This window comes from Sapajus apella, unplaced genomic scaffold (assembly GCF_009761245.1).
Source record: "Sapajus apella isolate SASKATOON/1434 unplaced genomic scaffold, GSC_monkey_1.0 scaffold31, whole genome shotgun sequence".
In the NCBI taxonomy this organism is placed as follows: Eukaryota; Metazoa; Chordata; class Mammalia; order Primates; family Cebidae; genus Sapajus; species Sapajus apella.
The window spans coordinates 16,283,204-16,307,305 of NW_022436971.1; the positions used below are offsets into that span (position 1 = coordinate 16,283,204).

The window sequence follows — 24,102 nt, forward strand, 5'->3', positions numbered from 1 at the left end:
CATGTAGCCCCAGCTACTCAGGAGACCAAGGCAGGAGGATTGCTGAGCCCAGAAGGTCGAGGCTGTAGTGGGCCATGATCTGTACTCCAGCCTAGGTAACAGAGTAAGATCCTGTCTGTAAAACATTTTTAAAATAAATAAAATCTTCACACTAGTTTATCTGCTCAGTGTAATAAATGGTTACTGAGAAGTCAGGTGAAGTGAAAAGTTGGTTCTGTCCACCTGTTTTAAATGTCTAAGGAGTACGCGTTTAGAGAGGCCATACAGAGAATCCCATCCATTTTTTTTTTCACTCAAATGTAAAGAGTTGCCCGAAGTTAAGCAGCTGATCAGGGATAAAGCCAATGCTCCCAAACCAGGCCTCCTGCCAGCCAACAGAGAGCTCCTTCCCCCAACAAGGTCACACCACCCTCCTGTCCTTTTCAAAGAACCTCCTAAACTTAAGACAGTCCTCCCCACCATAAGCTTGTTAAGGTTTTAACTATTAGAGAATCAATTGCGGGGCTCACTCTTCTTGCATCCAAGCCCCACAGCAACAACAAAATATTCATTGAGAGTAAGTTCTGTCCCAGGCATTCCTCTAGGCACTGGGGATCTGGTGGAAAAGAAAACAATGCCTCTGTCCCCATGGAGCATACGTGACACTAGTGGAGGCAGCCGATGAACCGGCTAATGCATGGCACATAGTGTCAGACTGCAGAGATGGGAGGAAGGGAAGCAAGCAGAATCCTGCAAGTACCTCCAGGCCCATGTTTCTGTCTGCTCTGTTCACAAAGGCAGCACCAGCACCCAGTAGGTATTTTCTGACTGAAGAAACAAAGAAAAAGAGTGGTGTTCTTTTAGATTCAGAAGTCAGGAAGATGTAAATGATATTCGAGCAACACACACCAAAAAAGACTCAGAAACTAAGTGCAGGTTATAGAAAGTAACTGTTATCACTCTGAGAAATGACCAATAAATGTATCACTAGTCTTTTACGCTTTGTTTTCACAGAACAGTCCACACCTAGCACAGCGAACGCCCCCGAGTAAGCACATAGCCAATGAAGAGGCCATGCAGGCTGGCTCCGTGTCAGGCAGCCCTCCTCCCACCCCAGGTGTCTCCAGAGACCATCAAATGCAACAGCCCCAACAGCAACACACTGGCACTGACAGCTCCATAGTCACACAAACGCCCTCCTCAACAAAGCCGTCACTACTGGTGGTTCTCAAACCAGAAGCTCCCGCATGGGAGCAGCCCAGCTCGACGCATCCAAACTCAAGCTACGAGTTCCTGGAATCTCTATTGATAACAATATTATTATTACCATAGTCCCACAAAGTGGATAACAAAGTGACTTGCCCAAGGCCACGCTATCAACAGTAGGTAAAAGTTCACATTCAAACCTAGGCCTGCAAGAGTCAGGCTTTTACCTTTCATATGATGGAGGACTTCAAGTAATGCTGGGTAAATGCAACTGAGCTCACATACCATCACGTCAACCTGTCAAGCGATTCTTCTCTCCAGAAAGGCTAAGTAACCAAGCCCAAACCATGGTTTCTATGATGCCTTAGAAAGGATCTGGTGAAAAGGTTTTGCCTTCACATCACATATTTTCATATACGGTAAATAAATCCATATTAAAATCCATCTCCTGCTCTTCCAATAAACACTTCTGGGTACCTGGGAAGATGCTGAGAGCACAGTCCCTAAGGGTCACTGACACTGACCCTTGTGCTGCAATGGTAGTAAGAGCCCAGGTTAGTGATTCTGCCCTTCAATCCAGTAAGTGTCAGGACACTGAGGCACAGGAGCTTAATGTGAAACGCTTCTCAACTAAGTGTGCATTTAAGTTTGCGTCAAGCTCTTCCCGTGAACGTTAACTACGTCACATACTCTGTGCTAGGAGCTATGCATGTGTTCTCATCCAGGGTTCTCTGTTCTGTTCACATCGTCAAACTCGAAAACTGCTTTCAGGGTTTTAGAGAATCCACATTGCCTAGATTAACATCCAATTAATCTTCCAAAGACAAGCATTTTAACTTATTCCTAATCTCAATGTACCTTGCTAAGGTACTCTGTATTTCAAAGTATGAACATATTCAAATTCTTTTTTTGTTCCTGTTGTTTTGAGATAGGGTGGGTCTCACTCTGCCACACAGGCAGGAGTGCAGTGGCGCGATCTTGGCTCACTGCATCTCACCATGTTGCCGAGACTGGTCTCCCAAAGTGCTAGGATTACAGGCTGCCCACCTCGACCTCCCCAAGTGCTAGGATTACAGGCTGCCCACCTCGACCTCCCCAAGTGCTAGGATTACAGGCTGCCCACCTTGACCTCCCCAAGTGCTAGGATTAGTTGTGAGCCAACGAGTCCAGCCAGCCGATATTCAAATTCTTTTAGTGATGAGTTTATATACATGTCATTTTCCCACTAATTCCCAAGAGAAAACTTCACATATATACTTCATAAAAACTAACACACACACAGAGCACACTTATTCTGGGGAGGGAACAAAAATTGCTGGTTATGTTTACTATACTATTTCCTAATTACTTATATCTGTCCCTTACAACTAAACTGTGAGTCCTAGAAGGCCTATATTTAGAATCCTCAGTAACTAGCATAGTAAACAATCAAAGTGCTTACTGAATAAATGAGCAGATGAATGAGTGACTGCGTACCAGAGTGGCCCGGTTAGACATGCATTCTGTCTCAATTTAAGGTAGGAACAAAACAAGCTTCTGTAAGTGGGAACACTAACTCATTTTCCAATCTCCCTGCAAATACAGTTATATCTTTGGTTTCCACCAAACTAGACTAGGAAGTATTTTAATACAATTCATCTGTCTGACATACAGAAAGCAGATATTTTAAACAAAATTGCATTTTAACAGTTTCTTCTCTTAGTCACACTTTCCATCTGAGTTCCTAAACACCAGTGATTGTAATCTATGGACAAAAATGCGCATTATAAAAAAATCTTCAAGGCTCACTAGGGCAAAGCATTCCTGTTCTTGGAAAGTAAAGTGCACATCTTCGTTAATCCATATGCCTTCTCTCAATAATACTTAAAGCCATCATGCAGGGTAAGCCAAAATAAAGATATTACACAACGCTGCTTACGCCTTTTTTTTGAGCAACAATTTGTTTTGTTTGTTGTTACTGGGCTTCAGTTACAGCAAAGCAGGAGCTAGTGTGCACCAACGTCTTACACCCCATGGTCTGACCACATGTAATGGTCTCACCTGACAATCATCAGACAATCAAAACCTACTTCCCCAGCATCATGCTTCCTAGAGAGGGCAATTTTCCTCCATAAAGGAGGTGAGAAAAGAAAGAAAAGTTGGAGCAGTATAGGAGAAAGAAAAAATGGGATAAAATGGTGATCAGCTGAAGATTCGCCCCTTGAATCCATCCTGAAGAACCAAAGGGCTTTGGACCTAATTCCTTTGAAAGGTGATCCGGCGACCAGCTATCATCCCCAGGAGCTTCAGGACGAAGACTCGGGGAACAGAGCCCACACACCGCCCAACACAAGACATCAACTCCAAGCCAGGCTGAGCGCACCGCAAGTGCCCATCCCTGTCAAGCTAGACCCACCAGCTAGAGTACGGTACTGGGTCTATCACAGTTTGTAGCATCCAGTTCCCCCAGGTGATTCCCCTAGGTGTGACCCTACTAGAAAAAAAAGCTTCTAGAAGCAGGTCACCAGAGGTTACGGTGAAACCTTAGTGCACTTACTCAATAAACATTTACCAAGCACCATCAAAGCGCTGGCACAGGGCTAGGTGATGGAAGAGCTGCTGACAGTCTCAGCAAGGAACTGAATCTGCACTTCCCACAGACCAGATCAGATCTCTATCTGTAAACCGCCAAAGTGTGCGTCCCTAAGATCATGGTCCAAAGAAGACCTACCACTACTGTCTGGCCGGAAAGAAAAAAAAGTCTCATTCCAGCACAGAGCACAGACGTCCCTCCTCACTTCCAGGATGGCAAACACCCACAACGAATGCCTGTGAAGTACACGTTTTGCCTTCTCCTCCTTGCTTCATATGAGGAAACTAGTGCTAGAAGCAGCTAACCAACTTGCCCAGAAGCACAGTTACTAAGTAGTAAAACCAGGTTTGAAATTCACCTGCGTCCATCTGGTGACAAAGTTCTTAATCTGTCTAACATGCTCCCCTATACTTATTGGGACCCTAACATGTGCAACCATGAAATCCTCTACCTGCCAGGCCCTGAGTTCTCTTCTCACTTATTAGATTCGACCGTCGAGGTCCAGATCAAAATGCCATCCCTTTCCTTCTCCTCCCTTTCCTTGAGTCAGCGCAGTGTCTGGTATATATCTAGTAAATGTTGGAGGAGTTGAAAATATACATGTCCAGAAAAGGAAAATTACAGTACATTTTTTTTGGTGAGGCATGAACATTTAAAGCACTTTGTTGTTGTTTGAGACAGATTTGAGACTCCAGGCTGGAGTGCAGTGGCATGATCACAGCGCCACCATGCCTGGCTAATTTTTGTCTCTTTTATAAAGATAGGGTTTCGCCATGTTTCCCAGACTGGTCTTGAACTCCTGGGCTCAAGCAATCTTCCTGCTTCTTCAGCCTCCCAATGTGCTAGGATTACAGGTGTGAGCCACTACACCTAGCCAGTTTGATTCTCATGTATATGTGTGCATACCCAACCCTGATATGGATAAAGAATTTATAATCGAGCCAGTTTAGCATACAAAGTGGCAACAGGACAATGGCTTCCCAGAAAACCTCTCACCAAAAAAAGATCAGGAAAACAAAGAATGAATGTCCTACATGCACAAGCATTCAACCAAAATTTTGCAGCATTACTTCATACTGACAAAATACCTTCCTGGACACATGCTAAATTAAGAAAGATTGTATTCTAAAAGATATATAGGTGAGTTAATATTTCATCTTTTTTTTTTTTTTTTTTTGAGACGGAGTTTCGCTCTTGTTGCCCAGGCTGGAGTGCAATGGCGCGATCTCGGCTCACCGCAACCTCCGCCTGCCGGGTTCAAGCAATTCTCCTGCCTCAGCCTCCTGAGTAGCTGGGATTACAGGCATGCGCCACCATGCCCAGCTGATTTTTTGTATTTTTAGTAGAGACGGGGTTTCACTATGTTGACCAGGATGGTCTCGATCTCTTGACCTCATGATCCACCCGCCTCGGCCTCCCAAAGTGCTGGGATTACAGGCGTGAGCCACCGCGCCTGGCCAATATTTCATCTTAGAATGTGTTTTTGGACTCATCCAGATACAGGAGACCCTCTTATCCACGGTTTCATTTTCCACAGTTTCTACTAACCACAGTCCAAAAATATTCCACAGAAAAGTCTAAAAACAAACAATTCATAAGTTTTAAACTGCTCGCTGTTCTGTGTCGAGTGATGAAATCTCACACCGACCTGCCGCATCCCATGCAGGACATGATTCCTCTCTTTGTCCCGCAGAACCACAAGGTCCATGCTCCTGCCCATGAGTCACCTAGTAGCTGCCTAGTTTATGAGATGATTGTCCCAGTACTGAAGAGTTTGTGTTCAAGTAACCCTTATTTTTTTACATAAAATGGTCTCAGAGCACAAGAGTGGTGATGCTGGCAATGCAGACATGCCAAAGAGAAGTCATAAAGCACTTTCTTTGAGTAAAATGATTAAAGTCCTTGACTTAAGAAAAAATTCCTACGCTGAGGTTGGTACAATCTAAGGTAAAAGTGGGTCTTCTATTCATGAAATTGTGAAGAAGAAAAAAATAAATTCATGCTAGCTTTGCCCTCACACCTCAAACTGCAAAAGCTATGGCTGTGGTGCATGGCAAGTACTTAGTTATGATGGAAAAAGCAGTAAATTGAGGGAAGGGCCAGCATGGTGGCTCACACCTAAAACCTCAGCTCTTTGGGAGGCCGAGGCAGGTGAATCGCTCAAGTCCAGGAGTTTGAGACTAGCCTGGGAAACATGGATAAACCCTGTTTCTATGAAAAATAGAAAAAATGAGCTGGGCATGGTGGTGCATGCCTGTGATCCCAGCTACTCAGGAGGCTGAGGTGGGAGGATCACCTGGGCCCAGGAAATGGAAGCTGCAGTGAGCCATGATGGCGCCATTGTCCTCCAGCCTGGGTGACAGAGTAAAACCCTGTCTTGAATTAAAAAACAAAGTTGTGGGAGGAAGACATGACATGACCAGAGACATGTCATGATTGAAAGCAAATTGAGTTCAATATTCCCTGGTTGCAGGTATCCACTGAGGGTCTTAGACATATCCCCCTAAAATAAGGGTGCTACCATATTTAGGTAAGTCTGTGAAGATCAACTGTGAAAATCTTGTCTACATCGCTCTAAGAAGTTGACTAGTTTTTTCATCCTGACTTAAACCACCCCAAAAGTAGTAGGACAGGGAAAATAATTCAACTTGGAATCAGAAAACTTCCTTTTTACCACCTATGAGGCCTTGAGAAAGTCACTTAAATATGGCAAAACTTCCTCTCTACAAAAAATTACTGGGGCATTGTGATGTGCACCTTTAGTCCGAGCTACTCAGGAGACTGAAGTGGGAGATCACGTGAGCCCAGACAGGCCAAGGCTGCAGTGAGCCATGATCAGGCCACTGACCAGCCTGGATGACAGTGTGAGACCCCAACTCAAGAAACAAAACAAAACAAAACAAAAGATGCTGCCATTACAGTGGCTTCAACAACAACAAAATGGTTTTGTGCCCCTTAGATGGGTCCAAATGGTCAGCATATAAATGGTGCTCAGCTAATGTTAGGGGAAATGGGACTCATTTCTCTTACCTGGTCCTCAGTTTCCTCATTCACAAAAATAAGGAAAATGGTACTTACACCAATGGGTTATAAGAACTGATGAGTTCATGTTAGACTAGTATCTGGCATTAATAAAGGCTACAGAAGAGTCTGTTATTATACTCTCCCCCCACCCCCAATCACCACACATGATTTCATACTACCCAAAATATAATGAAAGAGTGAAAAGGTCAACAATTATAATTAAACAGATCAGCCCCCACAGGAGTGACTACGGAGCATAGCTGCTGTCAATAACTGAATGTACTATATCCTTATGAAGTGCAGAACAGCTAATCCTCAAATCCCAACACGATGACACCAAATCTGTGCTTACCCCACACATAAGGCTTCCATACCAAAGAGTAGTTGCAGTGTTAAAAATGTAATTCACCACACTAACAGGCTAAAAAAGGGAAACCATATGGTCATCTCAGTCAGTGCGGAAAAAGCATCTGATGAAATTAAACACCCATTCATGACAAAAACCCAGCAAACTAGGAACAGAAGGCAACCCACTAACAGGCAGCTACAAAGCCCTTGCTGCTAACGCCAAGGGACAGAGAGGGGCTGGGAGAGTCAGGCACTCTTCTTCTGTCCCTCCAGGTTGCAGGAGGCCCAGGGAACACAGTACAGCAAGAGAAAGTGGGAACAGGCAAATAGATCAGGAAGGAAGGAAGGAGGTAAACAGTGTTCACAGAAGACAATATCATCTATGTAAAAAATGCTAAGCAATCTACAAAAAAAGCCACCAGAACCACCAAGTCAGTCAGGTTAGCAAGAGGGAGGCTTTTGAGGTGTTCTATGTCGTAATTGTGGTGATTACACAACTGTACATTTGTCAGATTCATCAATCTGGGTGAATTTCATTGTATGTAAATTATACCACAATAAAACTGGCCAAAAAGGGAAACTGGCACCTTATTGCTACTGAACTCACGGGCTGCAGCTCTCAGCCTCTCCTCCCCATGCAAACACAGCGCTGTACTTAGACCTGAGATCCTTCCAGGTGCTGTGCTTTTCCATCTCCAGGGAGACCTGTACACCAGAAAAGACCCTTGGGAAAGACATTTCCAGTAACATAAGGGATGGAGCAGCCTCCATAGGAGGATGGATGAAGTGATCTGGATTCTGTACAGGCTGGTAAGACAATGCTTTTTCAAGCGGATGTGGCTGTAGCCCAGCAAAGCTGTGGACAATCTGTTTACAAAAGCCTGGAGTATTGTCAAATATCAAGAGGTTCCCCTAAGTCTAGATCTCTAGTGTTACTGGTGGGGAAACTGAGGATCCAGAAAGAGGAACTAAGTTGCCCAAGAATGTCTACCAAAGACTAGAGGAGCTGAGTTTTTAAAAATAGAGCAAATACAAGGAAGCAGCATACAATCTAAACTTGTCATTTGTATGCATCATCAATAAGCCCATCTGTGTGAAGTTCGGTAAATAGCCTGTCAGGTAAGTGTTAGTGTTAGTAATTGCTCACCCTAAAGTCAAACCCCAGCAGTTGCAGGCCAGAGCCATGGCTCCTCCCACACACTGATTGCCTCCCACTGTGGAAGAGAGAAAACCCAGTCCACACTCAGGAGGTACGCCAGCCCACTGAACCACACGCTGGAGCCACACGTCAGACACAGAATGCCACTCACCTCTAACATCTTTGCCTCACCCTCAGGGTCTGAATTTGTTTGGAAATTGTACTCTCAAAATCATGTGAAGAGATGGGACCAACTCACTGGTTTTCCTCAAGACAACCACTCTCCAAATCAAAAGAAGAAACCTGGGCGCCTACTATATACAATATACTACACCAGGTGAGCAAGATACGACTCAGTTTCCTGATGGCTCAGAATCTAGATTTCGACCAGAGTAGGCCAGGCACGGTGGCTCATGCCTGCAATCCCAGCACTTTGGGAGGCCAAGGCAGGAGGATCTCTTGAACCCAGGAGTTTGAGACCAGCCTGGGCAACATAGTGAGACCCCCATCTCTACAAAAAATAAAAATAATTAGCCCAGCATGGTGACATGTACCTGTAGTCCCAGCTACCTAGGAGGCTGAGATGGGAAGATCATGTGAGCCTAGGAGGTCGAGGCTGCACTGGGCTGAGATTGTGCCACTGCATTCCAGCCAGGGCAACAGAACAATAATCTGTCAAAAAAAAAAAAAGACCAAAAAGACCAAGCGAGTGCTTCCTAAGTTTCAGAAAATAGGCAGAATCATCTTAATCTTTGAATTAAAAGGTATCAAGTATGTTTTATCTAAAATTCACAATGTAAATGAGAAGTTCCTTTTCCTTCCAACATCCAGCCTCAGGAGTTGAGGCCCTGTTAAAACTTTTCCATTTTCACTTTTTGAAAAGCAAAAGTCAGAAAGCAATATTAACCATCAAAATGTTTACAAAACAGGGCTTTTAAAAAACTTTTTTATAAAAAAAGCTTCCACCCACTCAAGGCAGAAAGCAGTGTTTTCTTGGATTCCCAGCCCTCACAGCCAAGAGGTCAGAGACTTGTCCCTTGGGCCTATTTCCTCAAGCTGTTCCTGCCTTCCCCTCCTCTTGGTCCTGGCCCCAACTTGGACCTCAGCCTCCCTTCACTAGCCCCTGCCTGGTCCACCTACCTGTCTCCCTACCCCAGCCCTGCCTGGCACCTACACCAGCCTCAGCAGGGGATGTTTCTGACACTCAGATCTTGCCCTGTCCTTCTCCCATTCACTCAAAAAAGAAATTAGACAACATACAGCACCTTTTCTCCAACACAGGAAAGGAGAAAGAGAAAGAAAAGCATGAAAAAAATTTAACTGTGCTGACAATAATTGTAGTTCCAAATTTTAAAGGCAGGATCTTTAAAAAAAAAATCAGTAAAATGCATTGTGTGTGTCTCATACACACACACACAACTACCTACATATACATACATATAATAATGGGGAGTAATAGTTGCTCTTAATTTTTTAAATTTTATCAAGTTTTAATTTCCCTTTACCTCTCTGGTAAAAAGTCCTCCTTTAGACATTAAGAATTTTTATACAATTATAAAACTAAATTATAAATGATGTAAAGTTCAAGCACTTTACATCAGTACTAAGACAATTTTATTTTTATTAATCTTCATAACATAAAAGATATCAAAATATATCCTCTAAAAAGTTCATCTGGCATTCTACACAACACAGGTTAAAAAACAGAAAAAAAATGCTGGGAAGGATGAGAATATGTCAGGAGTCTAAGAGGATAAGCATTTCAACCTAACTCTGGAAATCTCGTTGGACTTAATATGTCCAAGTGGCCAGAAATCATGATCTTTATTTTGTGGCACTTGATTACCTACAGTCTCTGCTTATGAAATGTCCAAATCATCTTCATCCTGTCCAACTTACAGAGAGACTCAGGCCCACCATGAGCAGGAAACAGAGGTCCCCAAGCAGTCCAGGTGCTGAGGACACCCCTTTGTCCCTCCCTGGCCCACCCTCCAAGCCCACCATCACCTGGCAGCCTTCGGACCCAGGGTTTCTCAACGTCACACCTGGACACATTTAGGGCAAGGCACCTTTGTGGTGGGTACAGTCCTGGGCACTGGGAGATGTTTAGTAGCATCCTGGCCTCCACCCACTAGATGCCAGCAGCACCCCAGTCCCCAGCCCAGGCAGATCAAACACGACTCCAGATCTTGCCAGAAGTCCCCTGGGAGGCAAAACAGCCAGGTGGAGCAGCTCTATTTGACTAAGCCCACTGCCCTCGCCATTCACAGGAAGGCATCATCAGCTGCATCTACCAACCAAGCTCTCCCAGTTCTACCCTCAGGGTTCAGACGTCTGAAACACAGAAGCCTGTTCGCTTCTTACATGTCACACAGCCGCCAGGCCATATGGCTCACTCTGTCCTACCCAGCCCCACAGCCCGGCTGTCGGCCACTCCTAGCCCTGAGACCTGGTCTAAACTCCCCTGCCTCCCCACGCTGCCGCAGCAGCTCACATGCCTCAGCTCCAGTTCTCCCTCCTCCATTTCTCTTTATTTTACTCCCTTCACTCCCTAATATATTGGGCTCTCCAATCAGCCCGCCAAGAGGCCTCAGGCCATACAAGACAGAACCGCTGCAGCATGATTTACACATCCGGCCTCTGCCGGAATGCGCAATATCCGAACTCTGTGAGTGAAATAACAGCAAGCCACGGGGAAAATCAGAGCCCTGCAAAGGGAAGGGCCAGGGTGCCACATACCAGGGCTGGTCCCTGAGAGGCAAGGCTGCCTTGGCTATTTCTTCTAAAGAAAGCAACTCTGCCCAGGGGTAGCTGGCACAAGCTCCATTCCTGCCGCACTAGCGCACAGGATGATCGGCCATCTGTGTGGTCCAAAAGGTCATCTAACTCATCGGGTTCAAAACTACAGGCCCCATCTCTAACTCGACTAATTCTTCCATTAGTCATTCGGAAGCCACACACAGATCCCCACCTATAACAGGACAGGAAAAACTCCAGTTGGCACACGTCAGGTGGGGACAGAGAAACACGACACTTGGAGAAATTTAGCTCGTCTGGAGACACAGGTGGGAGGCAGGACAAGCAGAGGGCAGGGCCGTCTACTCCCTGCACCATTCATCATTAGAACTCAACTCCACGCCACTCTCAAATTCCTCTCTTATCACTTCCCCAAACAGGATGTGTTCAATCGGTGAGTCATGAAAAATAGGGTATTTCTAGAAAACCACTGGAAGGAAGGTGTGGGAGAACGTTTCTAAAGAGAGAGAACAAAAAGACAATATGCAAACCTACTGAAGCATTCACAAGGCCGGAAGTGGGCTCCTGGTTGGGCCCCTGTGCACTGGCCCCCGAGTGGCCGCCAGACTTTATTCTACCTCCCCTTAGCTCAATTCAACAGTCCAACCGACTGGACACCTGAGTAAATCCACCTTCCCGCACCTTGGCTCTACCTAGTCATTTACTCAAACCTGGGCTTTTAAACTGATTAAAGACAGCCCAGCTTCTGGATCCACACGATGGGGATAGTGCCCACTTCCCAGGTGGCGGTCAAGTCCCAGATGTCCGATCTGTTCCCCTCCCCAGTCTTTCATGACAATGTCCCAGCTGCCCTCGCAGGAAGTGATCTCTCCCTGCTTCTGAGCTCCTCCTCACTGTTATCAAGGCCCCTGGAAGGCCACGCACCGCCATTACCTTGCTCTGGTGCAATCTGTGTGCAGTCATCTCTCCCTCCACTAGCCTGAGCCCTGGCCACGCGACAGGCCCTGGCTAAATGTTCTCCCCAGGTTTTCTCACTGAATTCTCACACCAGCCCTGTCTCTACACAGTCTGGTTATTATTGCCTCCCATTTTACAGATTAGGAAGCTCAAGCTTAGGAAGCTGAGAGGCAGCACAAATAGCATCATGAAGAAAAGTGAACTCAAGAGCCAGAGTACCTGGGTTTTGTGACTTCTCTGCTCAGTGACCCAGGGAATGTTGCTTCACCTCTGTGAACCATTCCCGTCTTCTTTAAACATGGGGATGATGACAGTACTTAGCTACAGGGTTGTTGCGAGAATTAAATCCATTTAACACGTATTAAGCACTTATGGCCTGGCACACAGTAAGTGCAATATAAGTGTTTGTTAAACACAAATGAGTAAATGAGCATATTTGCCCATGGCCACACAGGTATCAATTAGCAAAACCAGTATCTGAGTCCAGGTCCAGCTGGCTTCAAAGCAGATGCTCTAATCACTACACAGGCTAAGATATAACATGAGCTCCTGAAGGGAATGAACCATTTCTTAACCATCTCTGCATTTCCCGTAAAGCATATTGGTCCCAGGCCACCATACACCTTTTGTAAGTGTTACTTAAAAAGTAAAATCTGGGCCGGGCGCGGTGGCTCACACCTGTAATCCCAGCACTTTGGGAGGCCGAGGCGGGTGGATCATGAGGTCAAGAGATCAAGACCATCCTGGTCAACACGGTGAAACCCTGTCTCTACTAAAAATACAAAAAATCAGCTGGGCATGGTGGCGCGTGCCTGTAATCTCAGCTACTCAGGAGGCTGAGGCAGGAGAATTGCCTGAACCCAGGAGGCGGAGGTGGCGGTGAGCCGAGATCGCGCCATTGCACTCCAGCCTGGGTAACAAGAGCGAAAACTCCGTCCCAAAAAAAAAAAGTAAAATCTGAAGAATGTACAAAAATGTTTCTCTGAAAAGAGATTATAAAACACTAAAGAACTACCAGAGCCTATAAAGAAAAAAAGCATGAAAGCCTCTCATCAAGGTAACCCTCTCATCTGGAACTTCCATTCTGAGGATGTTTATTTTGGAGACCTCAACATACTATGGCTTCTCAATTCCTTCACTATCTGACAGGCTCTTCAAAGTCCCAGCATAATACTAGCCTTCATTATAATTGTCACATAGACATCGATCACTATCACTGAAGCAACCACCAGGGTTAACCTCCCAGCCCTCCTGGACAGCAATTAGATGAATCAAACTGTTTCAAAGCTGTATGTCTGTATCTCTGTACCACAAAACTACTTTGGTCCCACTGAGCAAAAGAAATACAGAGCAGAGACTGCCAGCATTCTCCATTCCGAAGAGGCAGCAATTTGGAAATATTAAAGGAAATCCTTGGACCCCTGCTGGCAATAGATACAGAACTAAACTGCAGCTGGAAACACGTCTAACCTGGAATTCCTTCCTCCAGAAGAGCAAGGCAGCCCCTCTTTACAGGGGCACATTCAAACATATTTTTACTTTTTTAAGGATCTATACTCACTGATTCAACCTTCAAACCATTACCCTCTAAGAATAAAGTCCCCATGGCCAGAGAAACAAGCTTTCTATGAACCAATGACACCAGAGCTCCAGGAACAGTGTGTCTCACTCCCTGCAATCTAAACTGTACTTGCCTGTCAGTTTTATTCATTCAACAAACACATATTAAACATGTATGATTTGCCAGGTACAATTCTGGGTGCTGGGGATATATCACTAAATAAGAGTCAAAAATCCCTGCCTCCAGGAAGCTTATGATCTAACAGGGAGAAGAGGAGATAGAAAATAAATAAAAAATATGACAAATTATGTGCCAAGTGAAGAAGTTAAACAAATCAGACAAGCTCTCTGTACTCCCAAGATCATAGTCTGTCAAAGAGAAACAGATAAATAATGGATACAGACAGTACAACGTGGATGGTCAGCCATGAAAGGGGTAACGAGGGACAAAGCCAGCAGAGAAGGGGACTCTAATGTGGCCTCCAAGGAAGGGGCATTGGGCTGAACTTCACAGAACAGGCAGGGAGAGACGAAGAGCCGGGCAATTTTGCAAGCAGAGGGACCACCTGCGTAAAAGGATTGGGCACAGGGCAGTGAGGCATGTTGACACAGAGGACAGGCGTGGGTGGGATGTGAGACGGGGTGGGAGGGAGACAGGGGCCCGGTCAACAAGGGAGGAGGGCCCAGAGTCTGGTTAATTTCCAAAAGGTCAGGGAAGCCACCAGTGCATCTTCAGCTCAAAAGCTAAAGAGCAAATCTTTAAGACGATCACCATGCCCACAGTGGGAGCAGAGGCTGCTGAGTACTCCAGCTGACAAATGATGGGGACACCCAATGCAGCTGGAGGAATGGAGAGAAGGGGCCAGATCAAGAGAGATGGAAGCAGGAGCTTCACCCACAGGACAAGGTGGGCAACTGGAGCAAGCCAGGGCAACTTACAGTTGCCACTTCCCAAAGGGTGCGCTGGGTTATGTGGGTGCAAGGACACAGCCCAGCTCTCAGTCCTCACCTGCTGCAGGGAAGAGCCAGGGGCCAGGTGACGGAGCTAAAACCTCAAGGGTGGCATGCGAGACGGCACAGTGAGGAAGAGTCTCCAAAGGAAGGCATGGCATGAAGGCTCCACTAGCAGAAAGAGCACAGAGACACAGCATGCAGACGCCAGGGACAACCAAGGGCCGGGCAGACAGGTAGGCCCACTGCTGTGGGGGAGTCTATAAGCAAGAACAGGGCCCTCTGGCAGGAGAAGGAGCAGGCAGGAGCAGGCCAGGGGCATGGTGGCACCAGGCATTCTGAATGGGCACACACACACAGCAAGGCTGGCCTCCAGGAGGGAGGTGGCAGCTGTGTAACATGACCAGCGACTGCTCACTGGCATCTCAGCACACAGGTGGCAGGTACCGAGTCATGACGCAAATCCAAGTCCGTCAAAGTCCAGGCTGCTGTCACCACACCAGATGCTAAAACTGCAGCTTAAAGTTAAATGCAACCTGATTTAAGACCTAGAGCAAGTCCCTCCTGGCTGAGGTCAGGGGAGAGCTCGGTTGGGGAGAGGAAGAGGGCAGAGCCTGAAAACCTAGTGAGGAGTCAAGGAAACTGTCACCTGCTCCCTGGAGGTCACAAGGTCCTGGCTACAAGAGGGAGTGGAGGGAAAGGATTCACCCCAGCAAACCCTTTCAGCAGAGAGGAACACCCAGCCACTGCCTTTTCCTCATCCATCCTGCTGGCAGAAAGGAGAAATTCCTCTTGCCCAGGCTGGCATAAGAAGAAAAAGGAAGGAAGTGGCCTGGGGAAAGTGACCGACATAGAACCGCAAAGCAGCCGAGCCTGGGTAGCATCTCCCCACCAGAAACAGGCAGGGGTTTGTGCTGCCAGGAAGCAAGATGTTGGCCTGTGCCCTGCCAGGGCCTCCCTCACACACCTCCCAGGTCACACAGGACACCCCTGGCTCATGCTCTGGTGCAGACAGACCCCACCTCTGGGCTTTGTTGCTATTAAAGACATTGCCTCTCCCTATACCACTGTTCTCATCAAAACCCTTATAAATCTGGTCTGCTTAAAAAGGCTTCTCTGGTGATTAGAAAATGCAGGCGTTTTCCTAACAACCTTCCTTCGAAAGGGAAAAAAATGTCCTTGCCTTCCATATACATATCTGCTCTTACTCCCAACTGTGATGGAAAACAAGGACCATCCTCATTGCCAAGCAGCTCAGGGGATGCAGGCACCTCATCCAGCATCTCAGTGCTCGGGGAACCCAGGTCTGCACACAGACACTGTCCTTCCCTCCCACACCCCTTCTGCGGAAGCTGAGTCTGCCCAGGGAAAGCAGCTTGCAGTCCAGCTGTGGGGCTGCCCACTGGGGAATCAGTCTCAGCAGAGTTTTCTCCTGCAGGTTCCAGGCCCTGGGCTCAGGCTGTGGCTTCTAGAAACTTCAGCTTGGGAAACTCACCTGCCAGAGTCAGGGCTGCACTGCTCAGTCTTGTAACCCAGGCTCGCAGTGGCGGCAGGCCCACGGCAGCCCCTCTGGGTCCCCATCACTGGTCCTCTGGTCCCTGGCCAGTCCCTGAGCAAACAAGCCCTGTTCACTCCCAAAGGTTATGACTGACTTGGCGTTGCCAATAGCAACTGCCTCTATCCTGACACATTTATCACACCATATGGTAATCATCTGTTTACATATCTGTTTATTCTGAAACTGTGAGTGCCTGGAAATCCAGGGCTCCCTCTTTACTCACATCAGCGAATGCCCCAGTGTCTGGGACCTTGAAGCAGGATGTGAAAGAAGCAAACATCATCATCTCTTCTTGCAGAAATCATGAAGCTGTTCTCAACCAGCACCTTCTTTACCTCTTGAGCAAGGCTAGGACCTTCCTTGCTCTACACACACACATCTCTACCCCAGCCCACGCTGACAACTGCCAGGGCTGCAGAAATCGGCAATCACTCCAGGTCCACAAATGACCCCAATTTACAGGGGATGGGAGGAGTACACACCTCCAGGGCGGGGTACTTCCTCTGTGTTCTCCAGGCAGCCTATCTCCCATTCTTAGGCTCAGGCATTTTCTCCCCTCTCTCCAGTCTCCCTTTGCTATCAACTAATCCATCACTGACTCAACCAATTCCCTCCAGTGCTCTGTGACCAGCCCTGTGCCTAACAACCCCAACTACCTAACACCTGCATGTCCTTCCAGGCTCGGCTGAGATTCCGGCTGCTATAGGAAAGCAGCCAGCTCCATGCTGGCCACATCTGCCTCACTCCTCCCTAGACACAGGCTAGGCCTCTCCTGCCAGGCCAGCAGCACCCAAGGGGGATGGCCATTTCTCCTGTCTCCTTTGAAGCTGCCCCCGGTGCCCAGCTCAGTGAGAGGCTGGACTCAGGTTGGTTCATCAAAAGACAGGGGAAACCCCTCAGTCCAGGCTCAAGGGAGGTCAAAGGGTGAAGACAGCAGAGGTCAGGCTGAGGCTCTCTGTGACGGGCACCACTGAGCAAAGTCCAGGCTGCGGGTCACCATCCCTAAGGCAACTGCAAAGTCCACCACGGAAGCAGCACAGGTTACCTGCCCCGCCACCGGCTCTGCAGGTACGCCCTATTGTCTTTAGAGCTGCTGGCTTTCTTTGTTCCTGAAGTTAAGTGTGATGATGTGGGGGGCCCGCATCTGTAGAGATGTTTAGTACATCCGTACTAAAAGTCCTCTCCTCTGCCGAGTCCTGTCTCTATCCTGATTGTCCACTTTCTGCCCCTAGCCCTCAACCACTAGATCCCTACATCCTAAGAAGGCAAGCCCAGCCTTCAGAAGGGAGCCTGGCTGCACTCCCTCCTAAAACGCCAGATCTTCCACCTCTGTACAGTCGGCCCGTGAGGGGTGCTTGAAGCTGCTGGAAATGTCACAGAAATTTGGCAGGAAATAGGACTATCAATGCACTTCACCATTGTGATGATAAAATTAAAATTTCAGTTATATAGCATTATTTAGAAAGAGTGCCGTTCATAATTTCTTGGCCAACTGAGCAGCATACATTTACATATATTAGGTGTCACCAGGAATAATTTGCATTTGGGTGTGCCAGTTCACATACACATTCTGCTGTCCCTTGAGAGTCTGAGAAATTCAGTGCTCCAGAGGCACCATTGTTTCTTGCCTCTGTGATGGCCAGATGGAAAGAGCCATTCGTTTGTATATCACACATGAACTCTGCTCAGGAAGAAGGGGGCTGCTCCCTCCACCAAGCATAACAAAAATGCATCAACTATCAGCTCCCAGATGGGTTCACTCCTTCTGGAGCCGCCCAATCACTCTTCCCAAAGAAAGAGACCAAAGACAAATATCAAAACATAGCAACCAAAAGAAATGAGGAAAAGCAGGGATGTGATTATAGACTCAAAGACTGGGAACCACTTAGACATCATCTAAAATCTTTCTCTTCTCAAGGATAACACCGAGGGAGTGGGCAGGATGTGAAAAAAAGAAATATGCATTGTAACTGGAATACTCACCATGACAGATGACATACGTGTATTTTTAACACTGAAGGAAGATATGATTCTCTCAACAGGATGATTCATTCCAATGACAAATAATTCAAGATTATGACTTCCGAAGGTTATATGGCCAAAGAGTATGTCCTTATCGAATATACACCATGAATTATGTCTCACACTTAAATTCCAGAATTCTTAAAACCTCATATTAAAAGGTTCACCCGCATTGCATTTAAACTATATATACACTCATAATGTGATCTGGACTGTACTCTCCAATCTCGTTGCTATTATCTGGTTATTACGAATCAGCAGCGCCTTTTGCTGGAACAGCTAATACCACTAGTGTTAAACAGTAACCGGTACTGTTAACGCCCTTCTGATGTAACATGCAAATATTTCTAAGTTATCTGTCCTCACTAGTCACTTCCAAAAACAGTACCTGCAACAAACAATGCATATACAAACCTTAAAATCCCTTTTCAAATTAAGAGGCTGGTCAAAGAAGTTTCTAAGCATACAGAATCCGTGCATAGGCACATGTACTCACAAATATCTTACCACATTTTTTTTAACTCAATAAAATGGTTCCTGAGCCCCTCCTAAATACTCAGCTGGTTTTGGGTAACAGAACGATCATTCACTGAACAAGGGCTGTTAAGATCCTGGTTAAAGTCTCAGGGCCACCGCTTACTAATTACCTTATTTTACAGAGCCATTAAACCTCTGTGATGCTGTTTCTCAGCTGTAAAGTGTGCATGTGCCCTGTCCCACCCAAACAGTGTTGTGAAAATAGCCAAGAATAAATAAAAATGAGAGCTTATTTTAAAAAAAGAAAAAAGAGCTCCTGTTCTCAGGAGTTTGCAGTTTGGTTTCAGGAAATAAGAATACAAACACAGGAAACAAGTCCACCATGAAAATGGTGCACTTGCTTTAGAGGAGGCTTGCTGCTGAACAACACTGAGGGAGGCAGGCACAATACTCATGCGTCAGGCACTGCAGCACACAGGGCCCTCTTCATAGAGCACACGCCCTTAGGATTAGGGGCTGAGGGTACAGCAGAGGCCAAGTGCCCTGAAAATGTAGGAAGTAGAGACAATGGAGGCTACCAGTGAGAAATGAAGACTTCTCAGGCACAGCAGGGCTGGAGACGCTGGATGGCAGATGAGCAGGATTCCAGATCCACCAGAGAGGAGGAGATTCTCTGCCATCCGACAGGCCACCACTCACACATAGCTCCTCTCACCAGGGAGCAGGACCTGAATACCTGGACTGGGTCTGAGCTCCCCTTACCCTTCTGGCTAAGTGACACCTCTGCTCCACTGTCAACAGCCTGTATCAGGCCCATCGTGCACCCCTCCAGCATGCAGGAGAAGGGAATGGCTCCTGACTGACCAAGGGAGCCACCTGCAATCTCTCTCCAGACCTCCCGCCTTTCTGGTCACTGAGTGAGTGCAGAGATCACACACTGGTGATGTTAGACCAGGGAAGAGCACACTGCATGCTAGACTGCCGATGTTTTTAGTGGATGGACAGCATGTTCATTGTTTTTCCAGGCTCCCAGTGACTCGTTCAAGTCCTCTCTTCCAGGGCTTAAGAGGGAGGAAGAAGTGACCCAGGACGGTCTTCCCCATGGCAGCCTGTGAGGACCTTTGTGCAGAGGCCAGCATCCAGAGCAGGACAAGCTCAGAGCACTTGCTCCTAACTTCCCCTTTATCATAAAGCCCTTCAACAAGCTGTACTTTAAAATTACAGAATTCCCAAGCTGGAAGGTGTCCTTGAAGTCATTACGGAACATTCTCAAATCAATAAATGAGGCAAAGGTATTTGCGGAAATAAAAGCTCAAGAGGGGCAGAAAGTAGACCCACTTCAAGTTCAGCATGGCCTCAGGGAGGTGACCCTGCTCCCTGCAATAGGCATTTTGGCAATTACTATGCATAAGGACATACAGCCATACAATGTGCTTTACAGAAAACAGATACTGAATGAACAAATGAATGGATGATCTTTTATTTGTAAACGGTAGGTTCCTTAAAAGTAGAGATAAGGTTGTATTTTTAAGAGTTTTATTATAACGTTCATTTCTAGTATACAGCATTATTGTCTATGTGGCCAGCCAGCTGTGGGACTTCTAACAGTCAACCTTCTGAGCCCCTCTCAGGGAGAGACAGGCTCACATGAGGCATAGGACACAACCTCTGCCTTTAATGTCATCTCCTCCCTGGCAGAACCATCGTTTCTCCTTTCCTCCAGCTCATGGGCACCTTCCAGACAGGAACTCTGCAGAACCCAGGGTCTGGTATGGAGCAGGTGCTCTGTGGAAGTAGGAAGGGAGGGAGGAACGCCAGCCTAAGCATGCCAACCACACACCAACCTACCCCGGCTGACAGCCACAAACTAGAAAATGAGGAGTTGCCATTTAACTTCCCTGGAATATGTCCCTTCCTTTGTATACACAATGCCCTAATCCAGACCCCTACATCCACTCACCACGGCAGTTGCCAATGCTTCCTATTGGTCTCCTTGCCCCCCTAACCTTTCCAGCCTGCTCCATTTACCTTGGATCCCCAACCAGGCCAGACCAGGCTTCCTAAGCCCAGCTATGGTCATATCACTCCCCTTCACAAAAGCCCTTGATATTTCCCCACAATCTTCTAAATCAATTCCCACTGACATGCTTAGTCTTCCATAATCCAACTCTGATCCACCTGTCACCTGGACTTACTTTTGAAATCAAGAGGTAAAATCAAGACCACAGAGGAAAAGGCAAAAGTACTTACTTTGATTTACTATAAATCTCCTGGGGAAGAAAAGGCTGCTTTCACCAGCGGCAGGTCCCTGAGTCACCACAGCAAGCAGAATGTCTAAACAGGACCATGCGTCCTACAGACCACTAGACAAGTGTCCTTAAGGTTCCTCACAACCCAGTATTCTGGCCCAGGCTGGGACACTCTCTGGGACAGAGTCGATCTGTGAGACAGCTCTACCCACACTCGGAGCTCTAACCAGGGTTGGGACAACTTTTTCTATAAAGGAGCAGATGATAAATATTTTAGGTTTTGCAGGTTGCATATACACGGTATGTTGCATCTTCTTTGGACTTTTTACACTTTTTTTTTTTTTTTTTACAACCCCTAAAAACCATAAACACCATTTAGCTTACTCTTTTTTTTTTTTTTTTTTGCATACAAAAACAGCTGGCGCTTTGCTGACCTTGGCCTGACCAAAGAGGGACAACCCTGGGTACCCTGAACCCCATTTGCAATGTTCCAACTTACGTACCTTGACTCAAGCTAGCCCTCCCATCCCCTCCTTTGGTGAGACTCCCAATCTACAGAAGACAAGAGAAGGCACAACCACAACCCAGCATGCTAGTGTGGGCATGACCACCATGCTTCCCAGATATAGAACACTCTGTGCTTCAGATCATAGACATCCCAGGTCTCTCCCAAAGATGGCTCAATGGATGGACAGAGATGGATAAACGGATGGATAGATGGATGGATAAAAAAGGACACACAAAGTAAGCTAAAAACTAATTGCTTCAAGAATTCAGAAATGAAATTTGTTCTGATAAATGGGAGGTGTTAGGGAAGGTTCTACAGAGGAAGAGATACAATTAATGTTTTTCAAAGAAGAAATCAGATATTAATTGGGATGGTTTATAGAGTGGAGATTTCAATCATCCTTAAAAGATTTTCCTGCTTCTCTAACTTTCAAAGGATGACACGACAACCATGATTTTGCAAACCAAAATGGATTTATTTATACAGCAATCCTTTGAAAGAGAAAGGTACAAAACCACAAAATAAACAAGATTAGCTGGACCCTGACAATCAACGAACATTTTCTGAGAATTATGTGTGCTAGGCATCGTGTTGAGATTCAACGAGAAGTAAACCTAGTCCCAACCCTAGGCACACTTCGTCTGGTATGGAGGTTCCATGGGAAAACTAAGAACAGCAAACGGAGAGAACTCTGGATTTGGAAGCTTCCTGACCCCAAAAAGGAAGTGCCAGAGTATTTGGAGGTCAAGCAGGAAGCCTCCTGCTCGGCCCCGGTCACTCAGTAGGCAATCCTCCTTCCCTCACACTGCTCAACAATGGCTGTCCTCACGTCAGGCTATGTGTCCAGAAAATGTTTCCATGTTATTCCACCAAGGCCCAAATTCCACACTAACTGCCTCATTTGGGCCAACATTAAAGGAAGGAATTGTTCTACAGAAATTAATTTTCTTAGTGAACTCAAGCTCATTAAAATTTACAAAGCAAAATTCAAAAATTATTTTCATGGAAACTATCCTCAGTGGATTACATGCATCCCAGCGCACCAAAGCAGAGGACACTGATTTTGACTATTCTGAATGACCAACCTAACACCAATAAGCATGCTCTGCTGTGGCTTAGTGAGACTTGCCGGGATTCCAGAGTAGGAAGGGGCCCACCCTTCTGAGCTGGTCTAACTCTTTTCTCTTCTCCTCCCTTCCAACTGCCCTCAGCTGTAGGATACTGGGTCCACGCTATTCCTATTTCACTACATGGTCTTTTCTGGAAGCCTTAGGAAGACATGGCCCTGACCTACAGGAAAAGAAAATGGGCTTTATAGTAGCTACTTTCTACTTAACTGGGGGTCTTTTTTGCTTACTTCCAGATCTAATGCACACCCTATGGCTGCCAGCTTATTCCAGCTAATATTACATTTTCTTTTGGAAAAAACAATTAACAAATTTCTGAAACACACGCTTGCTGACACCACTACTCCCTAATTCACACCAAAATCTAACAAAGTATCAGAACCCTATAGCACTTCATGACATACTGGGGGCAGAAATGAAGTCCTACATGTTCCAGATAATGCATCATTGCCTTGGTACACAGATGCTTGAAGGATCCAAGAAGGTTCATAAATTAAAAGAGCAAATAAAACAGGGCCCTTAAGAGATTTCATACTAGCTATGACTAAAGCAATTTTGTCATAAGATCAATCAGATCTCCTTTACTTCACTCTCACCATAAAGAGAACTACGCACTTCGAAAATTAAGCTCCTTCCAACATTGCTATAGAAGGTAATAAATCATTTTCAAAAGACTGAATAATAAACCCAGTTCTAGAAAATAGAGGGGAGTCAGAGTGGTAGGAAAGGAAGCCAACTTTAAACGTCATCACCGAAGCAGTCGATGCTTCTCAAGTCTTGCAAGTGCAACTTGAGAGACATGGGAAGGCCTCTGCCTAAAATCCCAAATTAAAGCGAAGCGGCGCTCTTGAGTCTCCTCTGGATGGCATAGGATCATTTAAAGGGAAAACACAGGCCCTGGAGGGTCTGGAAATAAACCAAGGAAGTGAGGGTCAAGAGAAAATGAAGGGGAAAAAAGCAGGGAGATGAGGGGATGAGAATTTTAAGCTTTGGACACTGATTAGATTCCAGCACAAGCATCCGGGTCCCCAAGGAAAAGGTGGGACCAGGAGTGTAGACAATGGAAGGAAGGAAGATGGGAAAAGCTGAAAGGCCATTTCTCCTACCCATGATTTTTACTGTACGTGATCCCTGCTGGCAAACACACCACCAGAACCTCTTCCAAATCAAAAGCATGCAATCTGGCAGGCTGGACCAAGGCAAACCAAACCTATGGGTTCTGACAGCCCGAGGCTCCAGTAGTAAACACACCTCATTCCTATTTGTCAAAAAAGAAAAACAAACAAGAGAATTTACAAGGTGAGAAGAAAACCAGGAATCTAATAATTACCTTTTGTCAAGTGAGCAGTTTCCTAGGTAGGGACCAAACCAAGCCGGATGTTGACAGAAAGCAACCAAAATACCAGCCACACTCACCAGCAAAAACAATGGCCTGGAAAGGTTTAGCTGTTGCAGAAAGCCACAGGAGGCCTGGCTCCTACTTAACCGTAAGCCTCCTCGGTGACTACCAAGCTCTGTGGCCAGACAAGGCAAATATCTGAAATCCATTTACAAATGCAAAACCATTTCCACTAACTTCCTCTGCAACTAAAGACCAAGCAAAGCAATTCTTCCCATTTTCTCAACATGCCCAGAAGCCAAATAAGAAACAGGCCTCCCCCCCACCCCC

General features: G+C 46.2%; 1 protein-coding gene and 1 long non-coding RNA gene across 6 annotated transcripts in view; both read right to left on the reverse strand.

Annotated features, from left to right (window-relative positions):
- The window catches only part of ASAP2 (ArfGAP with SH3 domain, ankyrin repeat and PH domain 2), a 188,903-nt gene that overhangs the window by 148,596 nt on the left and 16,205 nt on the right, over positions 1 to 24,102 (reverse strand). The window lies entirely within an intron of this gene.
- Positions 1,135 to 24,081, reverse strand: LOC116562056. The gene is made up of 3 exons (XR_004273728.1): positions 16,501 to 24,081; positions 8,546 to 8,549; positions 1,135 to 1,147 (listed from the first exon to the last, which is right to left on the reverse strand). It is a non-coding gene; the product is annotated as an uncharacterized LOC116562056 (long non-coding RNA).